At 37.9% G+C, this 23,351-nt stretch overlaps 1 pseudogene; it reads left to right on the top strand.

The window, feature by feature from the left end:
* Positions 1-15,473: 15,473 nt before the first annotated feature.
* On the top strand, positions 15,474-22,686 carry LOC108493604 (annotated as a pseudogene).
* Positions 22,687-23,351: the final 665 nt, after the last annotated feature.

Below are 23,351 nucleotides of genomic sequence, written 5' to 3'. Positions count from 1 at the left end.
TGATACCATGAAAGCAAATATTAGTCTCACGTATCTGAAGTGTCTTTTGTTTTTGCAATGCTATAGCCTCACAATGAGCACCATACAAATCCCACAGCATAATTCAGCATTAAGTATGTCTCTTCAGTTGTAAGTGTTCATTTAGTTCTTCTAGCAATTTACTCACAATGCTTAAATATTTTTTTTTGCTGTTCTCTAATGTTTTATTAGCATCCTTTACAGGGATATTCTTCATTCCATGGTAAGCAAGTCACCACTACCATTGATCTTATCTTCTAGAGTACCCAGTAGCCTCAAGACTAGTCAGTGTTTGAAGAAAGAGCAAAGGGCTGCAGAAAGGGGTACTAAGCAGCTTTTTTAAAAGAATTCAGTACAGAATTGATTACAGCTCTATGACTTCTATTCATCCTTTTATCACAATAATAACTTTATTAGGTAAATTCTTCTCTTGAATAGTTCTATGAGCCAGATTTTATTTTTGTTTATTCAGTAATTTATTAAAATTATTGGGCATTATTTTGGGAGAAATGGCTATGATACAATAGCATTTGATACTGCAATGAACATGAAGTAAAGCAAATTACCTTTCTTACCTCTCCCTTCAGGAAGGCAGGAGCTAGATGCACGATGCAGAACTCTGTAGAGCAAAAGTCATTCTTCCTTTTTCATTTTTTTGGTCTTGTACCAAAATAGTGGTTTTGTCCACATGAGAGTTGAAGTTCTTTTAAGCTCACCATAAATTCCCAGAGTAAGAAACAACACTGTAATTTAGGACCCACCACTTAGGTGCTGAAAGTGCACAGTTCATCCTCATAGCACAACAGTCATACAGGGATTGTAGGAAGATTTGAGAAATACCATCTTGACGTTTGCCATAAAAATAAAATGAAGATATCAGAAATATGCCAACTCAAAATGAAAATATATTCCTTTTTCCATTCACATCTTCAAAGGTGCAAGGGACATACAGAAGGAGCCAGATGTTCCCACAGACCATGCTGCTTATTTTATAGGTATACTGGTACCTACTCTTGTAGCCCTTAGGGTCTTCAACTCTCATTCAGATCTTCACTTGTGCAAACTGCTCCTATGTGTTCTTGCAGGGCCTTGTCCTTCCCTTCGCATTGAACACTTGCCTGAGAGAACTCGTATTGGCCACAAGCTGCAGCCAGCTGGAAATGAGAGTTCCTCAAGCTGCTGCTGATGCCCCGTCACTTTCTTCTTTGCCTGGCTTCTCTTCTGCCCCATACACCAACAAACTCCTGTCCCATTGTCTAGTTGAATAACAGGCTAACTTAAATTTTACTTAATTTTTAATATACTGTTTCAGGAGTGTGATATTTGATATGTGATGTAAAATGGTTTTCTCTGCCCTGGTATGTTACCTGGTTGAACTGATTACTTTAAGGCCATACTTTTATTCATATATGATTCTTTCCACCCTATTCATGCCACCACTTTGTGTCATGGATTTCACAAATCTCAGGAAAAAGTTGTCTTGCAGTTCAAAGTGCTCACATAGAACATAACATGATTCTTTCCCGGCAATTACAGCCCTTTTCTTCACGACATTGTAGTAAAACCGATCCCTGATGCAACAAAAAAAAAAAAAAAATCAAATTGTTGGTATTACTGTAGGAGGAGATTTTTTTAAGGGTTTACTTAAATCCATAAGCAATACAAAATGCTCATGAATATCCTTGAAGATCTTCAGGATACTTACCTTTTGCTACATCAAAAGAACAGTAAACTCTGACAGCATACAAACATCTAAGAAAAGAGGAATGCACAGAAATTACTGGGTTAGGAGGTCTTCACCACATAGAAACAAGAAGTACAAAGGAGAATGAGACATAAAGGCATTTTATTTACTTTTTAAAATCAGTAGGGCAGTCATTCCCATATAAAGACTACTGGAAGTTCTAGAGACATGTGCTCAATGAAGTAAATGTTCATATATTTGTATAATTTTTTTAATGTATTTAGCCGAATCACAAATCTGGAAAAGCTGGAAAAATCAGAAAATTCTGAATTTCAAAATAATAATGCTATTTCTAGCTATTTTTGAAAGACTTAACAAGCTTACACCAAAGAAAGAAGGGAAGAAGAAATGTTACAATTTAAAAGGAGTACAGGCATGAAATTATTTTGCTTGCTATTCACAACAAGAACACTTTTGTTGTTAAGATTCAGGAAGAAGAAGTTGAAAAGTCAGAGAACCTGGGTACTGAAGCAGCTAAAAGATTTATTATGGCAGCAAAGGTAAATTGCCAATGCATGCATATGCAAGACTAATGAGTAGTATAGTTTCAGTTTCTACACAGAGGCAAATTCTGTCTAAGCAGCTTTACTATGGTCATATGCAAAATAAAACATTTATTTCTAGGATATTCCCTTGTAGGGAAATAGAGGCAAAGTGGAGCAATTAAGAAAGAAAACTAAAATCACAGGTTTAAAAGAACTTTGGGGGAAGTTGACCTAACAGAAAATAAGAACTGCTGGCCCAGAAATATGTATGTCTGATAATATAGATATTGAGACAGGGTGCAGGAGCCACACTGCTAAAAAAGTACATTTCTCTACTCCCTTCCTTCAATTCCTTTGTAAGGAATACTAAGAAGCATCCAGGTTTCAGGCCTGCACTCTCATTTCTGTAGCAGCTGCTGCAGTGGGGACTTTAGGAGTGGGTGCTCAGAGAGAGAGGCAAAAAGGAGGAAACACACAAGCCTTGTCCCTCTTGTTCCACAGATTCAGTCACATGTTTAGGCCTGAGTCATCTATTCTTCTGCTCTCTCCTCCTCCGTATCCTTTCTTATTCATGCAGACTCCTCCTTCTCACAAATCTAGCTACTGTCAGCATCTTCCTCAGCAGTTGAGTTTTCATCCTACTTCTCACATTCAGATAGTCCTGTGTATCAAACACCCATATATGGCTAACACCTTTCATCTCCTTCTCTTGCTTCCCTTTTTGACTAGAAATGGTGAAGTTGTCCACAAAATAACCTGCTTCTTCCTGTACCTTCATGCCAGTTGTCTGCAATGCAAGAACAGCAAAATGACTGGGCCTCTCCAGTGGCAGCAGCAAGGCAGAGCTCAAGTGTGGGACGAACTGGGCTGGAGCTGAGGGCCAAGATTAGCATCCAGCTACTCGGAGTAGAGAACCTGTAGAAAGGTACATATAGAAACCTCAGAAGAGGTCTGGAAACTGCACAGAATCCAAGATCCAGGATGGAGCAGAGTCCTGTGCTGCTCCAAGGCTCCAGTGTCTCTGAAAGGATGGCCCAAACCACAGCCTGCATCATTCACTACTGTGCCTCTTCCTCAGGATACACCTTGTTACTATTACTAATTTTGAGAAACCGGTAAAACTGTAGCTGACTTCTAGAACAAAGTAATCTATGTAAAAACTAGCATGCTCCTACATATGACTGAATGGGGAAGTTTCCCTTGTTTGTTATTTTTATTTGTACAGTGAAGCACTGGACCACAAGAGTGAAAAGCAGTGATGTGCATATCACAAGTCACACGGCACTAAAACAGGAATGTGGGATCCTGTGCTTGGGCATTTAAAATTAGGTTGCACGGAGCACTACTTTTACACTTTGTAAAAAAAAACTTTGTACTGCCAGTGTAATAAAATAACTTACTTCTACAGTTTTTTCCCGAAGTTGCTGGGATCTTTTGGTCTTTTTTCAAGGACCTAGTCCTTGATATGCTCCACAGGCTATTCAACAAGCTGGAAAAAATGAATAGGTTTAGCAAACCTGTTGATACATAAACAGCGTCCTGTTGCTGGTTTGTTGTGCTTCATGTCACTAGGGAATTCAAGGAAATCCTTATCACAGGAGGAAGTCATTAGAGGAAAATTCAACCGTCATTATATTTTTTATTCTAAGTTACATGACAAAACAGCCAGAAGCCAACAATTTTTTAAAAAATGTAACATCCTGAAGTAAATAAGTGAATTTGAAGCTTTAGTTTTGTATTGTAGAAATAAAATAAATAGTGTATTGTCAATTAAACTCCAGTTAAAGCCGGGAACAATGACCTGAACATTTTTAAAGAAAAGACTGAGGGGTAGATGGTTATCCTAGAAGTCATTGTGTGTGCGACACCCTCCTGGGTAGCCAATAGGACTTGTCTTGCAAGCATGGTAGTAAAACATATATTTCACATACATTTTCCACAGCAGACTAGCTGCCATTAGTAATCTTTCAGTATTATGTTTCTGAGGTATTTTCTACTGAGAAAATAACTATACCACTTCCATGCTGAAAACCTTTGTGTCAGGAGCATTTTAGCGATCTGCCCTGAATGCTTATCTTCGTACTTAATAGACGTTCACAGTATAGGTTCTTCATTTTCTCTTCCTGCAAGACTATATCACATCTATGGTTATTTTTGGAAAGAAAACTGAAAAATCTCAGGTTTACAGTATTTAAGAACAATTTCTAGTACATAGCCATAGTTACTTATTATTTAAAGGAAAGCCTGCCAGCTGTGCTCTGTGTCTTGTGGTGAGCTTATCTCAGCAGACTGTGGGGCACAGGCTGGCACTGCACAGCAGTACAGGACACTTGGACCGCAGGGTCATGCCTCCAACCACAGTCCCTCAACTTGTTCAGACGATTGTCTATGGACAATGTTTGTTCCTGATCTGGAATTCTCTGCATTCAGATAAGAAGCCCACAGACTTCCAACCTGTATATAGATTACAGGAGATAATTGTTGTAAAGATTGAGTGGTATGACCTCTAAATACTAGAAATAACATCACAAGCTTTCTGTAGTTAAAAGATACCAGTTTGACATAATTTAGCAGGATGTCAAATAAAAACCCACATAAGAAAAGAAGTTTAAATATGTGCTGAACAGGGGAAGGAATAGAGAAGGAAGAGCAGGCTTTTAAATTTTTTAAAACACTGGTCAGTCATGCACTTCACTGACTGCTTGTCAGTGCTCCTTTTGGAGCAAGTTCAACACTCTTGATATCAACTCACTGTATTTAAAGTGATCTCTTAGTCCTTTTGTGTTTTTAATTCTCCTTTGAAGATCCACTAAAATGTAGTAGCATACATAAATTACTTTAAAAGTAAGTCAACTACCAGGATATAGTTACTCTAAACAGGGGTTCAAACAGACCTTCACAAGCAAGACCTGAACCATTAGCAGAGCAAGTAAGATTTAAGAGAGATCTCAACAAGCTGGACAAATTAGCTGACAGGAGAAGTGTGAAGTCCTGCGGATGAGGAGAACTAATCCCAGAAAAAGACCTGGGAGTCCTGGTGGACATGAAGTTGAACATGAGTGAGCAATAAACTAAACACTTGAAGAACCAAATCAAGTACATGTTCATCAAATTTTCTCTTCAGAATGGTCGTTTCTGTTTCATGACTGTTGAAGAACAGTGAAGGAATAGTTTCATTTTATAACATCCTGTGTTTAGTTATACTTAGTTTTCTTATTACAAATCAGAAGGGAGTAAAATAAGTTAGTAGGCAATTTAAACATAAGATTCAGAAATGTCTAGACTGAAATAAATGTAAGGAAAAGAATTTCTTTAAGAGTTCTTAGTGAAAAGAAATCAAATCAAAGCCAAATTTTCTAAACTTAAGTCACACAGTCTTCTTATAGCAGATTGAAGGACAGATATGGGAACTCAAGAAACCTCAATTGTCAAACGTCCTCTTAAAAGAATTTTTTCTGCAGACAGACATTAAGCCTCTCCTGTCCTTACAACACATATTATCCTACCTACCCTACTAGGTTAGTAGCTAGGAAAAGCAAAAAGTCTTTATTCTATTCTCTACCAGGTCAGAAAAATATTTTTTTTTAAAAATCTTCATTTATGCTTTTATTCCTGGAGTAAACCATAACCTCCAACTCAGACAATTAAAATTGATAAATTAGGTATTTAAAATCTTCTAAACCTGAAATAAAGGGGGGATTAAAGGCATCTTTTTCTCTACTACTTTATTTTCAAAAGGTATGACTGTAAATCAAGTTCTCATCAGTCAGAATTTTGCTTCTTGGGATGCAAACAATAATTCAATACATCAAGAGAACAACATTATAAAGCTATTTTAGACTGAGAATAAATTTCTTTTTCACACCTGAGAAAAAAACCCAAAAATTTTCTGAATGTTTCAGAAGTATTTAATTTAGACACTGACAACCTGAGAGCTGTGGAGGTTAATCATATTTAACAAGTTGCTTGTAGTATTGAGTAGATCCATTAACCACAACTGCCTGCAGTTCAGAATTATTTTAAATATACATAACCCAGGTAAGCTTCTGAAGCTCAAATTTCCATCATTTCCATAAGGAAGGAAAAATCTTTCTTTCCCCCTCCCCCAACATCATAGTAGAGGCTTAGAAGTAAAATAACAGAAGGGTATGAGATCAGCTTCTCATACAGAAGACTTCAGTGTGATACAGCTATACTGAACAATTCTATATCTCTAACTGTAAAAATGTGCTTTTCATTTATAGTGGTAAAATAAATATCATTAATTATAATTTCTAGCCATTCACTTGAACAGAAATGTGTTTGTACTTTGATAGGATTCTAGATATTCATGCATTGCTGAAAATTGATGTTACAGACTAATCATTGCATTTACCCCAATTTTGCCTCACAGGTACGGGATAAGGAACAAAGCAAAGTCTAGTCTCTGTGATTAGTTAGAGCATAATCAGCAGTTTTCACTCAAATGCAGCTCAAATGGCCTTTTCAGCCTCTTCTGATTGCAAGCAGTTACTAGAATCCATAGGTGCATGACCATCATCCCTTTTACCAAAGAATATTCTTGCCAATAAGATAGCAGTGAGAGAGTCCATATGTAGGTATTGATAGATAAATACATAGATAAGATAGGATAAGATGAAGTAAGATAAATTGGAAGAATTTCTTGGCACCCTATTTATCAGAGCAGAGTACATCAGGTGATGTAGTTCTGGTAATACTATAGGTATTCAAAATGTACAAGCATCCATGTAGAAGCTGATAAGAACGTATATTCTAAATTTCCTGAAAAACAAACACTGATCTGACACTATAAATAAATTCAAAGGTTGTACTGTACATGCAGAAACTGAAATGCAAATGCACATTTTGTATTCAGAATTAATTTCTAAAATAACTTTTAGAACACTCTAACCACTAATTCATTGTAATTAAAAAAATCTTTATATTATTTCTATTACTGTATGTTCAGCAAATTTAAAAAACAATATTGTGGATGATAGTCAGATTCAGTTTTAAAGAAAATACGTGATTGTCCAAAAGTGCTATCTTAAAAATAAAAGTTTTCTTTAAACATCACCTGAACATTAAAAACTGCTTAGTGCAGAAAAAGCCCTGACATCCTTCATTTATCATTGAGGGGGGAGAAGAAATAATGAATGAGCCAGATATTCTCAAAGTCTTCCTTTTCAAAGACTTTCTTTTTATATTATTAAAAAATGTAATTTCACCTGAGGTATTCACTTGATGAGAGGAAGCACTTTAATGTATGCCTGTATCCTGCCAAGTCATAGCTGGCAGCAGAGAGGTACGGTGCTCCTCTCTGCCGCGCCAGAGATACGCTGCAGTGTGAGCGTGTAGCATTCTCCTTGTCTGAATGAGAAGTGAGAAAGAGCCTGCAGTCTGTGCAATACCGTCCTTGATGATGTTACTGAATGGTTCCCATTAGACAGCCAATATCTGCAGGACATCATACTCTGATTTTGCTCTATTTGTTCCCAAAGGAGAAAGGCTTCAAGGTATTCATGAATGAATCTTATTTAAAAGGTTAAAATTCTGTCATGGGTGCATATCCTACTGTTCTTCATAGAACCACTGGTCATTTGCTTTAAAAAACTCAGTTGAGGGGAGTTAAAAGGACAGAGCTTTCAGATGTAGACAGTTTCTTTGAGGGAGATAAGGTTTACAGTGTTTCACTTGTTCATTGATTCACTTGTTCATTGGATTTTGGATGCCCTAAGTCTCACATCACTATTTTTCACCTGAGGGAAGTGAATTATTCTACATGTAGTGACTGCAAGACATCTGACTTTCATCTTTTTCCATTTATTTCTCTATCTCTCTTTCTCATCCTAGAGACCCTAATAACTTCTTTCTGTCACAAAACAGGTCAATGTTCCTCTCCTCAGGCCCTTCTGGTATAATTGCAAAAGTTAAGCCTTCCTTTCTAGGGGACACTGAAACCTGCTGTTGGCATCAGTTGCATTCCCAGCCTGCTGATGGAGGCTGTGCTGCCAAGAAGGGGCAGAGTAGCAGTACCTGCAGCAAGCCAGACCTGAGCTGAAAGGGAGATGTAACATCTCCTTTGCATCGTGCAGGGTACCTAAACCAGACCTGCAATCCCATTAAACGGAAGGCAAAAACTTGACAAAGATACATACCACTTTACTTCTCTTAAAAGAAAGGAATTCTCTTTTCCTGTAGTTGCTACAATTGTAGCAAATCATACACATATCTAATACTCTAGGTCATCAGATGACATGAGTGAACATTAGACTGGTCACCTCTCGAACAATGTTGGTCAGCACTGTCAGAGGATTTGAGCTTTCTCTTTCTTGCACCAGATAGCCTTTTTCTTAGGCCAGTATTGTAGAAGAGGCTTCTTGTGCCTGACTCATTTTGGTCTCAAGCACATTATGATTGGAAAGGACAGATTTGACAGGTAAAAGATCCTCTTTATATGATTAAGAAATCATGCCTGAAATTAGTCTGAGTTCTCCTGGTTATGGATGCCTCTGGTGCATTTCCACCGGTGTTTTGTGATATTTTACCTTTTTGCCTTTGTGATATTTTACCTTTTGTAAGTGCTCAGGTATCATTTGAATTCTCATGGTATAAGCTTCTAAGAAGATACACAGAGGGACAGATTATTCATATGTTTTATCTTATAATTTAGCATTTGATTCTGTCCAACCACAGTTACACTGCAACTACTGTAGAAATTTTGCAGTAAATCTGCTTTGCAATATGAATAGTTAGCTGCTATTGCATAACTACATGCTTTTCTGGGTGTGAATAGTGAGAACAATTACAAAAGAATTATGGTCTATAACTTTTCTGAGAGATCAAATAGTAATAATATTTCATCTTATCCAAAAATGATAGAATGCAATAAATTTATCCACAAGATATGGTTGTGTTTTCATTTTTTTAAATGTAAGTGTATCATAAATGCTAAATATATGTGTTAATTATTGCTTCAAAGGAATCATTCAGTTGAGTCACTGCTGAGTCAAAGTATATCTGTTAACTTTGAGTTACAGGTTTTGTAAGTAAGAATTTAGAACTTTGGTAATTCTCCATGCCTATTTTTGTGCTTCACCAATCAAACATCACTGAGTAGGCTTCTGTGAACTGCAGCTGAACACACAGGATAATAACACCAACACATGCAAAGCCTCTGCTATAATCCTGCTATGCATACTGTAGGTTGAGTACCACTCACTGATTTCCTTTTATGATAAAGTCACCCACCTAAATGATCAAGGGATCATTACATTTGATCTAATCTTTTTATATTTCAGTAAAGCTTTCAATAGTGTCTCTCACAGGATCCTTCTGTACAAACTGTCCAGCACACAGCTGGATAAACACGTCATGGGCTGGGTGAGAAATTGGCTCACGAGTTGAGCACAGAGGGTGATAGTGAGTGGGGTGACATCAGACTGGAGACCTGTCACTAGTGGGGTTCCACAGGGGTCTATTTTGGGCCCTGTGCTCTTCAACACCTTCATAAAGGGATAATAAGCAAGTCTGAAGACGATACAAAACTGGGAGGAGCTGTTGACTCCCTTGAAGGTAGGGAAGCCCTGCAGAGAGACCTCAACAAATTAAGAGGACTGGGCAATAACCAACCATATGAAGTAAAAGAGGGGAAAGTGCTGGACTCTGCACCTGGAATGGAGCAGCCCTGGATGTACAGACAGACTGGGGAATGAGATGCTGGAAAGCAGTGCCATGGAAAGACACCTGGGGAGTTCTGGCTGATGGCAAGTTGAGCATGAATCAGCAGTGTCCTGGCAGCCAGGAGGGACAACTGTGTCCTGGGGGGCATCAGGCAAAGCATCGCCAGCCAGTCAAGGGAGGGGATTGTCCTGCTCTGCTCCGCACTGGGGCGGCCTCACCTTGGATATTGTGTGCAGTTTTGGGCACCACAATTTAAGAAAGGTATTAAGCTATTAGAGAGCATCCAAAGGGCAATGAAGAAGGTGAATGGCCTCGAGGGGAAGCTGCATGAGGAGCAGGTGAGGTCGCTTGGTGTGTTCAGCCTGGAGAAGAGGAGACTGAGGGAAAATCTCTTTGCAGTCTACAACTTCCTCATGAGGGGAAGAGGATGGGCAGGCACTGATCTCTTCCCTGTGGTGACCAGTGACAGGACCCAAGGGAATGGCCTGAAGTTGTGTCAAGATAGTTTTAGGTCAGATATTATAAACAGGTTCTTCACCCAGAGGGTAGTTGGGTGCTGGAACAGACTCCCCAGGGAAATGATCATGGCCCCAAGCCTCCCAGAGCTCAAGAAACCTTTGGACAATACTCTCAGCCACATGGTGTGACTCTTGGGGATGGCCCTGTGCAGGGCTAGGAGCTGGGCTTTGATGATCCTTGTGGTTCCCTTCCATCTCAACATATTCTGTGATTCTCTGATCAAACTTCCTCAGAGCAATGAAAAAAACATTTTGGTGGAAAATTTCTACCTTATGTAACACATCTATTCACTTTGAAATTTGTTCTTACCCACTGCTACTTTTATTAAATAATTTTTAATTTTCACTGCATCATTATATAGGACCTCAGATTTGGATTAGATTCTACCATATTTGCCACTGAAAACCATAGATGAAAAAAGAACTTCTGCCCTAAGGAATTTTAAAGATAAGCTTTTTTCACTATCTCATGGGTAAAGTTGCCAGTTATTCTTAAAATCTACTTATCTGAGAATTGTTTAGCCTGCAAAAATTGACATGAAATTAGAACAGTATAGAGGAATGCAATTACGAAATAGTAGCTCAGATGAAAAGGGAATATGGATATGAGACATACAAAGGATAGCTCACGACAATTCACTACCTTGCATGTGGAACACGGTCCCAAGAAAAATGGTAGATCTTCAGAAACAAAAAAAAACAAAAACAAAAATCCCCCACAAAACTAACCAACTAACCAACCAATCAACCAACTGAAAAAAACCCCTAGAATACTAGATAACAAACTTTACAGAGGCAGGTATTTCACAGGTATAGATGCAAAAGGTATTTTCTAATATTATAGGTAATTTCCATCTCTGGACTCTCTGATTTTTTTATTTATTGTAATACATTTCAATTAGTTAACAAAAATAGGCAGTGCACATTAGCCAGTAAATTTCAAAGCCCTGCTTTTACACACAGAGAAACTGTGAGACTTCTGTGTTCTCTTTCCAAAGAAAGATAGCAATATTGTAGAGAAACTACATATAAATGCTTATACATCCCACAACTAAACAACAATATATAGAATATATACCAGCTCTAAAATGTGTGTAGTGATAAGTCATGCAATTAAGATGTCATTTAAAGAAAACAAAGGATTTCAGAGGCATAGCTTGAAGCTCAGAGACTGTACTCAAATGTCAGGGCACGATCATTTCTTGGATGTGTCAGATACTAGTTCTCACAGAAGTACAATGAGAACAAGGATTGTCAGGTCAAAGCCTTTCTGCAGGTACTTCTATTTAGCTATGAAAAGTATTTAGAAATTAAAGATTGTTCTTGTTTACTGTTGGAAAAATAATAATATGACTATTAGCTCATTAGTATTTTATATATTGTCTTTGTCATGACTCATATTATTTCCATAGGCATTTCATTCAACAGATAGAAGTACCTTTATAAACTCTGCAACTGAAGGCATCCAAAAATTCAGTATAAAGTAAGGGACCGCTACTCCCAGACCACTCTGGGAAAGGCTAGAACTTCTGTAGATTACAGATGGTGATACAGGAGCAAAACATTATTGAAGAAAATGTTTAGATTCACAGAACACCTACCTTGCACAGACCACTCTGCTGGTCTGAGTGCAGTTCTCTGGTGACATTTATGGGGTTTATGTGCCAGATTTGAATGACAGAGGACTGAGAAATTAAAAAACCCAAACCCTAGCAGCACAGTGATACATAGCAAAAAAATGTATTGCTAACTTATACATAATTCTTTGAGAAATCTCATGCATTAATGCCTACATATATACTTATTATATGTTATCTTCATACAGATGACTATTCTGTGCACTTCACAATTGCTAAAATTTGTGTTTAGCAACTAGAGGCAGATTCATTTCATACGACTTATTAGGAAAAAACATGACGAACAAAGTAAAACAACAGAGCTGAGTTTTGTGTGGTGACCACATAGCAAAGAATCCAAGAGGCTCATAGAACTTCAGAATTTTGAAAATATCATAATTAACTTAGTTAGCTCTTTGAGCTTTGTTTTTAAATTTAACAACATACTTATATGATGAAGGGTACACTACTTCAGTCTGTCATTTTTGCCAAGGCCTCTTCTGCACTGGATACCATCTAGCCATTTCATTAACATTAGTTAGTAAGAATCATCAAATTGGAAATATCCCAATAGAGAGTAAATTAGTGCACTGAGATGGATTTATTGTTGTAGCCAAATGCAATATTTATTAGTATTAGCAGTATTAGCAGTATTCTTGTATAATACTTATAAAGGAAGTGGAACTACATTAAGCATGAAGCCACTAGATTACATTAAAAATAGAAATGAGTTTAAGCTGAAAAATCTGGCATTTAACAACCTAAACATTGTCAATGTCTAGCTGCCAGACTTTATTTTGGCTTTTTTTTATAATGGATTCTTTAGCAAGACTTTATCATATTTTTTGATCCGAAGAATTGTCCGTATTTTACACCTTGGAGATTACCTGAAAAACAGATAGAAATAAGGACAGCAATGTTTATGTCATAACATCTACACTTTAGTCCAGTCTAAATCTATTCTTATGAATGTTATTGAGGTCATGTCTCCTACTAGAAAGGATGTTCTGTGTTGTGAATGCTTGCCTTCCAGCCTCCACAAAATTTGCAATAGTTCACTTAAGGCTTCAAAATGGTGAAGTAACTTGGTAGCAGCCAACATTATGCCTATAGCTCCCAGAGAAAATTTTGTTTCAGATCTCACGTTTGTGAAGCACTGTGACATAACCTTAGGTTTAAATTACGTTTTATAGAGTTCTCAAGAAAATATCAAAGGTAGTCTGATATACTAGATAACATTATATTTATCTTACAGCTGGCTAAGTTTAGTTGCTCAGTAATGAGGGTGCTGTCTGGGGATGCCACAGGCCTACATATCATTTTGAACTTTACTGGGGACCAATTTCAGTCTCTGGGCACAGTCATATTGCACAGCTTGTTCATCTAAGCTGCTGCTTTTGCAAAGTAATGGCAGCACTATATAACAGGAAAACAATTGTATCAATCTGCTAATATCTTCCTTAATTCTTTAAAAATTTTCTCTTCTAGTGTTTATTCAGAGTTGGCTTGGTATTGTTATTAGAATAAGGTCATTTAATAAAAGGCAGAGAACAGAAAATATTTTTTCCTTAATTAAATATTTACTACTAACATCTGTGACTATGGTATAACTCCTGGTTTTTTTAAAGCCTATCTCAGAAATTTTATCTTCACTTTGGCTCTGTAAATTGCAGGCATTTTTACTGCTATTGAAGTAGTTGTATAACCAAAAGCAAATGTCGGCCTATTTCTCCAAAACAGCTCCTTTATATCGGGAGGATTTACGTGCAGTCAGATTGCTGAAGAATAAAGAATTGCTGAAGAATTGTGATGGAAAGCAGATATTTGTTCTTTGATGGCTTTCCTCCGATGGAAATAGAACCCATTGGTAGACTAAAATGAAAAATATGCGTCTTGTTTTCCAGGTATGCAGGAGTGTTTATGGTCAATATAAAATCAGTGATGAAATATGGGAAATACATAATTTTTCAAGGACGTTTACGAGAGAAAAGGATTCCACAATACATATCTTCTGCTCTCCAACAGGCATATAAAATATCTCAGAATACTATTTTCTTTCTGATTTAGACAAAAATTGCTTGTCTTGGTCTACTTTATGTTTTAAATTATAGGTGCTTTGAATGTTTTTGCCACTTTCTGCAGTTCCTTTTTCTATTCTTTTCCCTCAAAATCAATCTTTACTTACTCTTAATTTCAAATATAAAATATAAATGAACATTTATAGCGATTTTCAAAGTAAAATAGGTTTTTCGTATTTATCATTCATGATAATATTCCACCAAAAGATGATGGTTAGCTTTAAGATTCAAAATTTGAGATTGAGTTATTATCTAACCATGCAAAATAATGATAGTACAGGGAAAAAGAGGGGGGGGGGAAGAATGCTATGGTGTTCAGAATGTAAAAATTAAATGATTGTTTTGTGCAAAGCCCATATTTCATTTGGAGGCTGGGTATAAGAAGTGAACCTGCATCTTTTTGGGAACTCAGAGTACTGAGTGTCCAAATCAATCAAACAATTTGTGTAAACAAAAATTTGATTTTATAGATAGTTTTGTAAAACCATAATCTGTATTTTGTGAAGAAGCAGGGAATTTAGAGAGCTGATGGGAAAATGTTAATTTCTAACATTTAATGCATCTGAAAAAAATTCTGCCAGAAACAATGATTAATGTGTTCAGAAATTTCTTTGCAAGATATATGATGCTTTAAATGAATGAAGTCAGACCTGTCCAGAACCTGTCTCTACTGGCTGCACACACAGAAGGTTTGCTCCGCAATGCTACACTAAATTATTGTAAATTGCCTTTCAGCTCCTTTCAGCTGATGGTGGCTTCAAGCTGTTACAGAACATTTAGAAAGTATGATCCACGCTTTCAGTGGGATTATTACACTCAGTATGGATAGGTGCCTTGTAAGCAAAGAGAAAACAAGGAGGTGAGATTGGCAGAAATTGTCACAGAATCACAGAAACAGAGTTGGAAGGGCCCACAAGGATCATCAAAGTCCAGCTCCTGGCCCTGCATAGGACCAACCCCAAGAGTCACACCATGTGTTTGAGAGTATCATCCAAATGCCTCTTGAACTCTGTCAGGCTTGGTGCTGTGACCACTTCCCTGAGGAGTCTGTTCCAGTGCCCAGCCACCCTTTGGGTGAAAAACTTTTTCCTAATGTCTAAACCTCCCCTGGCACAGCTTCATGCCATTCATTCCTTTGGGTCCTGTCACCGGTCAATAGAGGGAAGAGATCAGTGCCTGCCCCTTCACATCCCTTCCTAAGAATGTTGAAGACTGCAATGAAATCTCTCCCCAGCCTCCTCCTCTCCAGGCTGAATAGACCAGGTGATCTTAGCCACTCGTTGTACAGCTTCCCCTCAGGGCCCTTCGCCATCTTTGTAGCCTGACAACGGAGGCAGAACGGGGAGCCAGAACGGGGAGCGAGGCGAGGCCCTGCATGTGAAGCTGAAGCGCAGCTGCTGTCCCAGGGAGCAGGTCCCTGACAGTGTCATTGACAGGTAGTAGAAGATTTCACTTTGGTATCAGGGAACCAGAATGACCAAGTGCTTCCTTCTTCCCACTGGCAGCCCCAGTGAACACCGTCAAGTAGAACACAGTGGGTGTCTTGCTCATGCTCCCAGTTCTGAAGAAATCATTCCTTCAAAATTCCCTGGATGGTACTGTATCAGTGAGCCTTTACCACCTCATGATACCTTGCATGACCCTCCAGATATAGTATCTAATGATGAAAAGGAGTGTGGGAAGAAGAAAGGAAAATTTAAGAAAAAAAAAATAGAAGGATTTCACTGGACAGTTCCAGTGATGATGCTGAAAGTCCTTCAAAGTTGAAGCAGTGCGAGATAATAAATGTCTTTCAGAAACTCAGCTGTTGAAAAAAAAAATGAAAAGAATTTTGAAACAAAAGAGAAACCCAAAGATGAAAACCACAAGGAAGACAAGCATAAGGAAGATAAACATAGAGAAAAGAAGTCAAAAGACTTAACTGCAACAGATATCGTAAAACAGTGGACAGAGAAGAAGAAAAAGAAAAAGTTAATTCAAAAGACAGAAATATCTTAAGTGGATGTTCCAAGTCATAGATATGTGTTTGGCATTCATCTGACGTGGTAAACAGGACCATGGTGTATAATGGTACCCTCCTGCCAGCAGTTTTCCATAATGTATAGGTTTCATAGAGAAGTATGCCATGAAATGTGAAGGCATCTAGAGTTTCATGAAAAAAATCAAAAGTTGTTCAGCTAAAAGCAGCTTAAGACAGAAGAATCTCCTAAACTGGAAGAATACAAGTCCACTACAGTAGCCAGCTTGCTAAAACTGTACCTATGACAACTGCATGAAAATTTGCTTACCAAAGAGCTTATGCCCCACTTTGAAGATGCCTGTGGATAGAGCACAAAAGCTGAGAAAGTTTAGGAGTGCCAGAGGCAGCTGAAAGAGTTGCCAGCATCTAGCTATCTCCTAATGTCTTGGCTGATTATGCATACATACGACGTTGCAAAGGAACTGGAAACAAAAATTAACATCCAGAATATTTCTATAGTGCTCAGCCTTACTCTTCAGAAAAGTCCGGTATGTATTTTTTATACATGTTCAAGAATTCTTTGGGAATGTGACTCTAAAGCATGTGACCAAACCTATTCACTGGTCAAATATGGCAACAATGCCAGCACTTCCAGAAACATAAGAAAGCATCAAAGAAGAAATTAGGTGACAGGAGTTCCTGCTGAACTGTTTACACAGAGATTTGCAGGCAGGGGTGAAAGACTTGTCCAAAGAAGAGAGATTCTGGAAGGTGCAAAGAATCTTAACAGTTTTCCTCTTAATAGGAAACTAAGAGAAGCTAAGAGACAGGAGTGTTAAACAAAGATTTCACAATAAATTGCTAATCTTTCAAAGGAAGATGTCTCCAAAGAAGAGATCAGTGAGAATGAGGAAGTTATAAGTATTCTGCTTGCACAGGAAGATGAGATTTTAATAGAACAAGAAGAACTGCTGGCTATGGAGCAGTTTCTGCAGAGATGGGTTGCCTCAGAGAAGGAAGAAATTGATCATCTTTGAGAAGAAATACCTGAAATAGAAAGTAACTAGCTGCATGGCTGAAGTGAAACTGAGGAATGTTCTTCTGAGAGTGAAAGTGGAATGAAGATGAGAAGGAACTGCAGGTCATCATGGAAGATTTTCAGAGTCAGAATGAGGAACTGGAGTTAAAGAACAATCACCTGAACCAAGCAATTCACGAGGAGCAAGAGTCTGTCATAGAATTGCAGGTACAGCTTCAATTACTTCAGCGAGCTAAATCAAAGCAGGAGGTGCAGGAAGAAGCCAGAAAAATGTGGGGATGTTTCTCAGAAGTAGAGAGACAGTGTCCTGGAGATAAAAGCAAAGAGCAGCCAAAGCAAACAATGAGCAGCAAGTTAAGCCATCGCCAAGTGAACACAGGACAGAAACTCCATTTTGATCTTGGCTATGCATTAAATCACAGAGTCAATGAATATTCTGAGCTGGAAGGGACCCAGAAGAATCATCGAGTCCAACTCTTAAGTGAATGGCCCATGCCAGGATAGAGCCCACCATGTTGGCATTATTAACACCATGCTCCAACATACTGAACTACCAAACCGTGCAAATTACTGTAATTTGGGTCAAACTGAATAAATTATTGTTAGCTAAGTACACTCTGTAAAGAAACTTTTAAGCCCGGAGACTTCTGTCTCTAATACTTGTGGCTTCTACTCATCAGATGCAGGCGAGTTTGGAGAGGCCAGAAGAGTTTTCCAGTTAGTATCAGGCTATTTCAAGACTGGTTCCCTTCAGGTGATTTAAAATAATTTAGTAACAGGGTTTTTTTTAAACCAAAATTATTATTTGCATTATGATACTTAGCTTTCTGTGAGTTTGTAGGAGGTGTTTCAAGTTACACCAAAAAGCACCTGCATTTTAGAACCCTTTCAATGTTTAATTTTTTCCTTCCATTTCAGATTATGGCTATGACTAATTTCCTGATGGAGCTGTTTTCTTAATTTCCAAAGCTTGGTTTGTATTGTTATTTCATGATTAACTTCTGTTGGTTGCTGTTTGTTGTTTCTTTTAAATATGTTAATCAACTCTACAGTGTGCAAATTACCCTTAAAATCATCATTCAATGCAAGAGAAAATTGCCCACTCAATGTGTGCTTCCCTCAAAAAATGCACCCTGAGCCAAGATGATGTATCAGAAAAGAGAAGAATAGGAGATTGTGTATCAGACACTTCACGGAAAGGCAGCTTGTCATCTAATTGATTCTTGTCGGCTTTTCTTGGTACAGCAACATACAGTCCTTTAATTAATTACTTTTACACATACTATGTACAGCTTAATTTTCATAATTGCACATAATTGTAACCTTTTGGGGTTTATTTACAGTAGTAAAAAAAAAATCCCTTCTTTCCCTCTCCAGATGATTTAGCATCTGATTCTCTTTTCAGTGAGGAAGACTTCAGAAAAAGCAAAATTTCAAGTTTATACGGCGAAGGTACTTAAAAAATATACAAACTGACACCAACAATCACATTCTATGATCAAGGCTGACACCTGATCTCATTTACTGTGATGTAGTCATCAAATTTCATCATCTATCAGGCTTGTAACATTTGCAGCTTTCCAAGCAGAGNGACAGCACTCAGGAGAAGATCTTAGCTTTGGAGTTGGGCTGGGGACACCCCAAACGGGAACCAGTTGTTATGGTGCCTCCCATGGGTTGGGAAATCTCAGGCCGCCTCTCCACTTGCACACATTTCACACCCGCATAATCTTGCAGAGGCCTCCAGTGAGCAGGGTTTTGTGAGAGAAGACTAGACACCCACCCGTTTGAAGTAAATGGAGACAGTAAAAATAGACAGATGTTTCTGGAGCTCATCTCTGCAGTTTCCAGCCATCCCCAACACACTCTAGAGGAAACAAGTGACAGTAAATTAATTATGCGGGTAGGTGAGAAGGGTAGCACGTTTTTGTAACTGGATCTAGATTCTGTGAGGTTATTCTATGATCACTGCATGCAAATTAAAAGAGTTGCTGTAATAAGCAATGGTCTGAAAACAAACAATTGTTTGTTTACTAAAAAATAATTAATATTCATAAATAGCATTTTGACAGGGGTTGTTGCAGGGCTGTTGCATAACTATGTGGTAATAGTTTGAGTAGCACTCCAAATCAAAAAAATGACTGAGAATTTTATTCAGCTGAATATTTTATTCAGCTCAAGAAGTGTACATAATCATGGCAAACCTAGAATATATATACATACTTTTAAAATATTGCAATCTTCCATGAATCAGTCATGCATTGTATTTCTTCCATCTTTTCTTATTTAAATATCATGCAGGTAGGGATGCCTTCAGACATCCTGAGATTTGGAGGTTTGTGAGCTGGGGAAAATTGACATTAAAGAACAAAAACAAAGCACCCGTGCCAAAATTTGCAATTCTGAGCAAAGGCAGCATGTGGCATGAATGAATTATTCTGACTGAAGTCCCTGCTTGTTTCTGCAGATGTAGGATGCCCTGTATGAAAACTTGGAGGGTAAAGTGTAAGCGATTGCCTGGTTTTGGCAACGATGAGGAGGCCTTTCTCAGTCTAGATAATGAGCCCATTTAAATAAGTTAATTAAATTCCTTGGAGCTTTTTATAGAAAGATAAGTAGATGGCATCTAAACACTGTAAAGTCAGAAAGAGGATATAACAAAGCAAAACCATTATAGAGGTGTCATGAGAAATCTGAGGAAATCTTATACTGACATTCTGATTTTATTGTACTGAAAGAAAGAAGACCAGAAACACAGTGTGGAAAATTGCATAGCCTAGGCATTTGTAGACTTAAGTACTTTGTTTCAATAAGTCTAATTATAAGGATGTCTAGAGCTATTGTTATGTTCATGGTATTTGAGTGACATCAGTTTAAAATGTGTACCACTCAGAAAAGCACTTAAACTGTGTTAAACTTTAAACAATTGAACTCTTTAATTGTAACTGAATGCTTCTGTCAGGCAGATGTTCAATCATGTTGAATCAGACTTTTCTTGTTGCTTTTCAGTAGATTGCACAGACCAGCATTTTTTTAAGAAAATTCAACAAAACTCAACCACATTTTTGAGTTAAAAAACAATGAAAGCATCAGTTGCCACTGGCATGGCTTTTCTTAATATTAAGAAACAGAATACCATGGGACTGTTAGTGCTTGCAATGAATTCCTTATCAACTCCATGTAACACAACTGCAGTACAATAGTTCTTAACTTGACAGTTTATCCAGATGGCAGGAAACACAATTTAGTGTTTCCTGTCACAGATTATAAGGAAAGGAAGACATATACATATTCAGTTTTTTGGATTAACCTTAGTGATGAAGCCTGACCAATTTACAAAGAAAATGGAGATAGAAAAATAAAAATATAGAATCACAAAATTATAGAATCATTTAAGGTTGGAAATGACAATATCACTGAGTCCAACCACACACCTAACACTGCCAAGTCCACCACTAAGTCATATCCCCAAACATGGGGTTTTTAACTACCTCCAGGCTTCCCTGGGCAGCCACCATTTTTCTAATCTGTTAAAAGTGTTAAATGGAAAGCAGAGCTCTAAAACTGGGGAAAGTGCCTCAAAGTACTTTGAATCTAACAACCTCAACACAGAAAAGAAATAGCTTCTCCTTAGGTACAGCTCAAAGTCTTCAATGTCAATAGATTGTACAGTGCTGTGAGTTTAGCTCAGTAGGTTAGAGGATGGTGCTGAGACTGCCATGGTTGTGGGTTCAATCCCTGCAGGGGCATTTCAGAGTTGGACTCAATGATCCTTATGGATCTCTTCCAACTCAAACTATTCTGTAGTTTTGAGCAAGATTTCAGCAGTCCTTTGGTCTACCTGTCACATGTTTATCATTGTGTGCTGGCCAGAAGGTAACTGTTAGCAATGATGGCTATCAAGTTTCAGTTTTATGTGTAGCCTCAGAATCTGAAATACTTATTTTAAAGGATTTCTGTACAGACAACCTCAAGACAGAAATGAGACAGAAGCAGTAAGAAGAGCATTACTTGTAAAAAAATTAATAATATCCTTATTTGGTACTTACACGCTAATCTACCATTTCAGAAGTCTTCCCTGCTGTTTGATGTATAAATGTCCATATGATTATTTCTTGTTCCACAGTAGGTGATGAGTAGAGAGTCTACCTGGTAGCAACACTTCCTCTCAGCTGGAGAAAAAGGAAGGAGGAAAAACTTCAGGAAGTACTTCTACTTGCTGTGCAAGGATTTCCCATCTGCTAGCAAGAAGAAAAACAGGGAGAAGAAATAACTGACACAAAAGGAGCAACAAGCGAGGATAAGTCTGCTGGTTTTCTGAGTATGGACTCTTTTGCTATTCCACTGGAAGCAGAGAATAGTATTTAACACAAGTGGTTACTGCCGCTTCATAAATCCAGCTCACACAGGTAAGATATCTATCACGGTGTGTATATATAGTAGTAAAATCAAATCACTCTGAAAGACATCCATTTAGCTTTAAGTGAGGAGGCCTACTCTAATGGTCTCTACAACTGTATCATTTTTAAGAACTTCTTCAAAGAGAAAGCCCTTATGACAGAGGTCTGAGTACAAGAAAAATAGTGCTAGAAAGAAGCTAGGGAATTAAGAAAATGACTTCTGAAATCCCCATATTCATTCTTCCCAAATGAAAATGTGGGTTGTCATTAACAACATAGTCTAAACTATACTCAGAGATATCTCTGTTTACAATATATGTGTGTTAGCAAGTAATGAAACATCTTAACATATAAATAACTGACTAGTTGCTGGATTGTTCTGTGACATAAGGAAATCAAGTCTAAGAGGTGACGTAGTAAACCAGTATAGATCTGCTATCTGTGTGTCAACATATTCAGCTACAGAGAGGCAGATGAAAGAAAGTGAACTTTTTCCAAATGATCAGTGATCAGATCTGGGTTTTTTTTCCTACTACTTTGTGGTAGCACGAATTTCATAGTACAAAACTTCTTTTTACCAGTAGTACCAAGTCTGAGCCTGACAGCACTGTGAGTGGTGGGTTTGACACTGTCTGAGGACCACATGCATCTCCAAGGCTCAAGGAAATTTCTCAGTGACTCTTCTCGTTTCTGATGGGAAATAGTTAATTTCCAAAAAAAAGGATTTTCACCAAGTAACTTTGTAAAGAACCAGGCTGTATTTCTCATGGAAGTCACCAGATGGTAGTAGCCAAGCCATTTAGAGTTTGTATGCAAATTGTTTTAGAAAAATGTTTAAAGTAATCTGTAGCAAAAAAAAAAAAATGGAAACTAAAAAACTGGAGAGCTATGACTACTACTTCTGTCTTACAAGCTGTTTATATTTACTCTAATTTTCACTACTTCCCTTTCCTCATTTCAGTCTTCTTTGTCTTCCACTTGTTATATGTAGCTGTTTAGGAATAGGTCTAGTAGCAGTCAAGTGTGGGTGGAGAACTTTCTATTCCACGTGTATTCAGGCTGGCCAGGTTGAAGCCAGCTCTTGTGCAGAGGCTGTGTAGCTACATTAATGATGAAATATATGTTAATATACTGTGACCGTGACAAAGACTCTGTTTCTCAGCAAGCCAGCTGAGAAACTCAGCTTCCAAACAGGGCTGGGCATGCCCATCATGCATTGAACTGGCAGCAGTAAAATTTTCTCTCACACATGCCCATGGGTAGTTCCTCTGCCTTTTTTCAAGGGCTATGGGTTCAAACTAGACATTTCTCTGCCACATTTATGTCTAATGCTGGGCAGCTCTCAGCCCTTCTCGTGTCCAGACTTCCCCCGTCAGCCCAAGTCTGTGTCTGACTAAGTATGAGTGGAGACCAGCTCTGATATGCTCCGATACCCTCTGATACTGGCAGGACAAGTGCTTCTGTGCACCTCTAACACAGCTCTGTAGAGCTTTGCTTTGTGTAGCTCTACTGTTGTGGTAATCCTGCCTCCTAATGAAAGCAATCAGCGTGGTTTTGTGCCAGGGACAGATTTTTTTTTGCCTTAAGCCTCTCCTATATATAAGGGAAAGAATATTATGCTACTTCATCCATAGACAAAATGTCTTTAAAAGGGGGGATAATAGGAGTAAAGTAAAAGGAAGAGTTTGCATAACACATTTTATCGACTTACCTGCCTATTTCAGGATGAAATTAGTTTTACATGTCCAGAGGAACATTTAATTGTAAAACCCATATAGAAAAATTCCCCGATCTCATGCAAAGACTATTT

Source organism: Lepidothrix coronata, unplaced genomic scaffold, assembly GCF_001604755.1.
Source record: "Lepidothrix coronata isolate B3197 unplaced genomic scaffold, Lepidothrix_coronata-1.0 Scaffold18, whole genome shotgun sequence".
Lineage (NCBI taxonomy): Eukaryota > Metazoa > Chordata > Aves > Passeriformes > Pipridae > Lepidothrix > Lepidothrix coronata.
The sequence above is the reverse complement of the archived record's forward strand: the minus strand, read 5'-3'. Positions and strand labels throughout refer to the sequence as shown.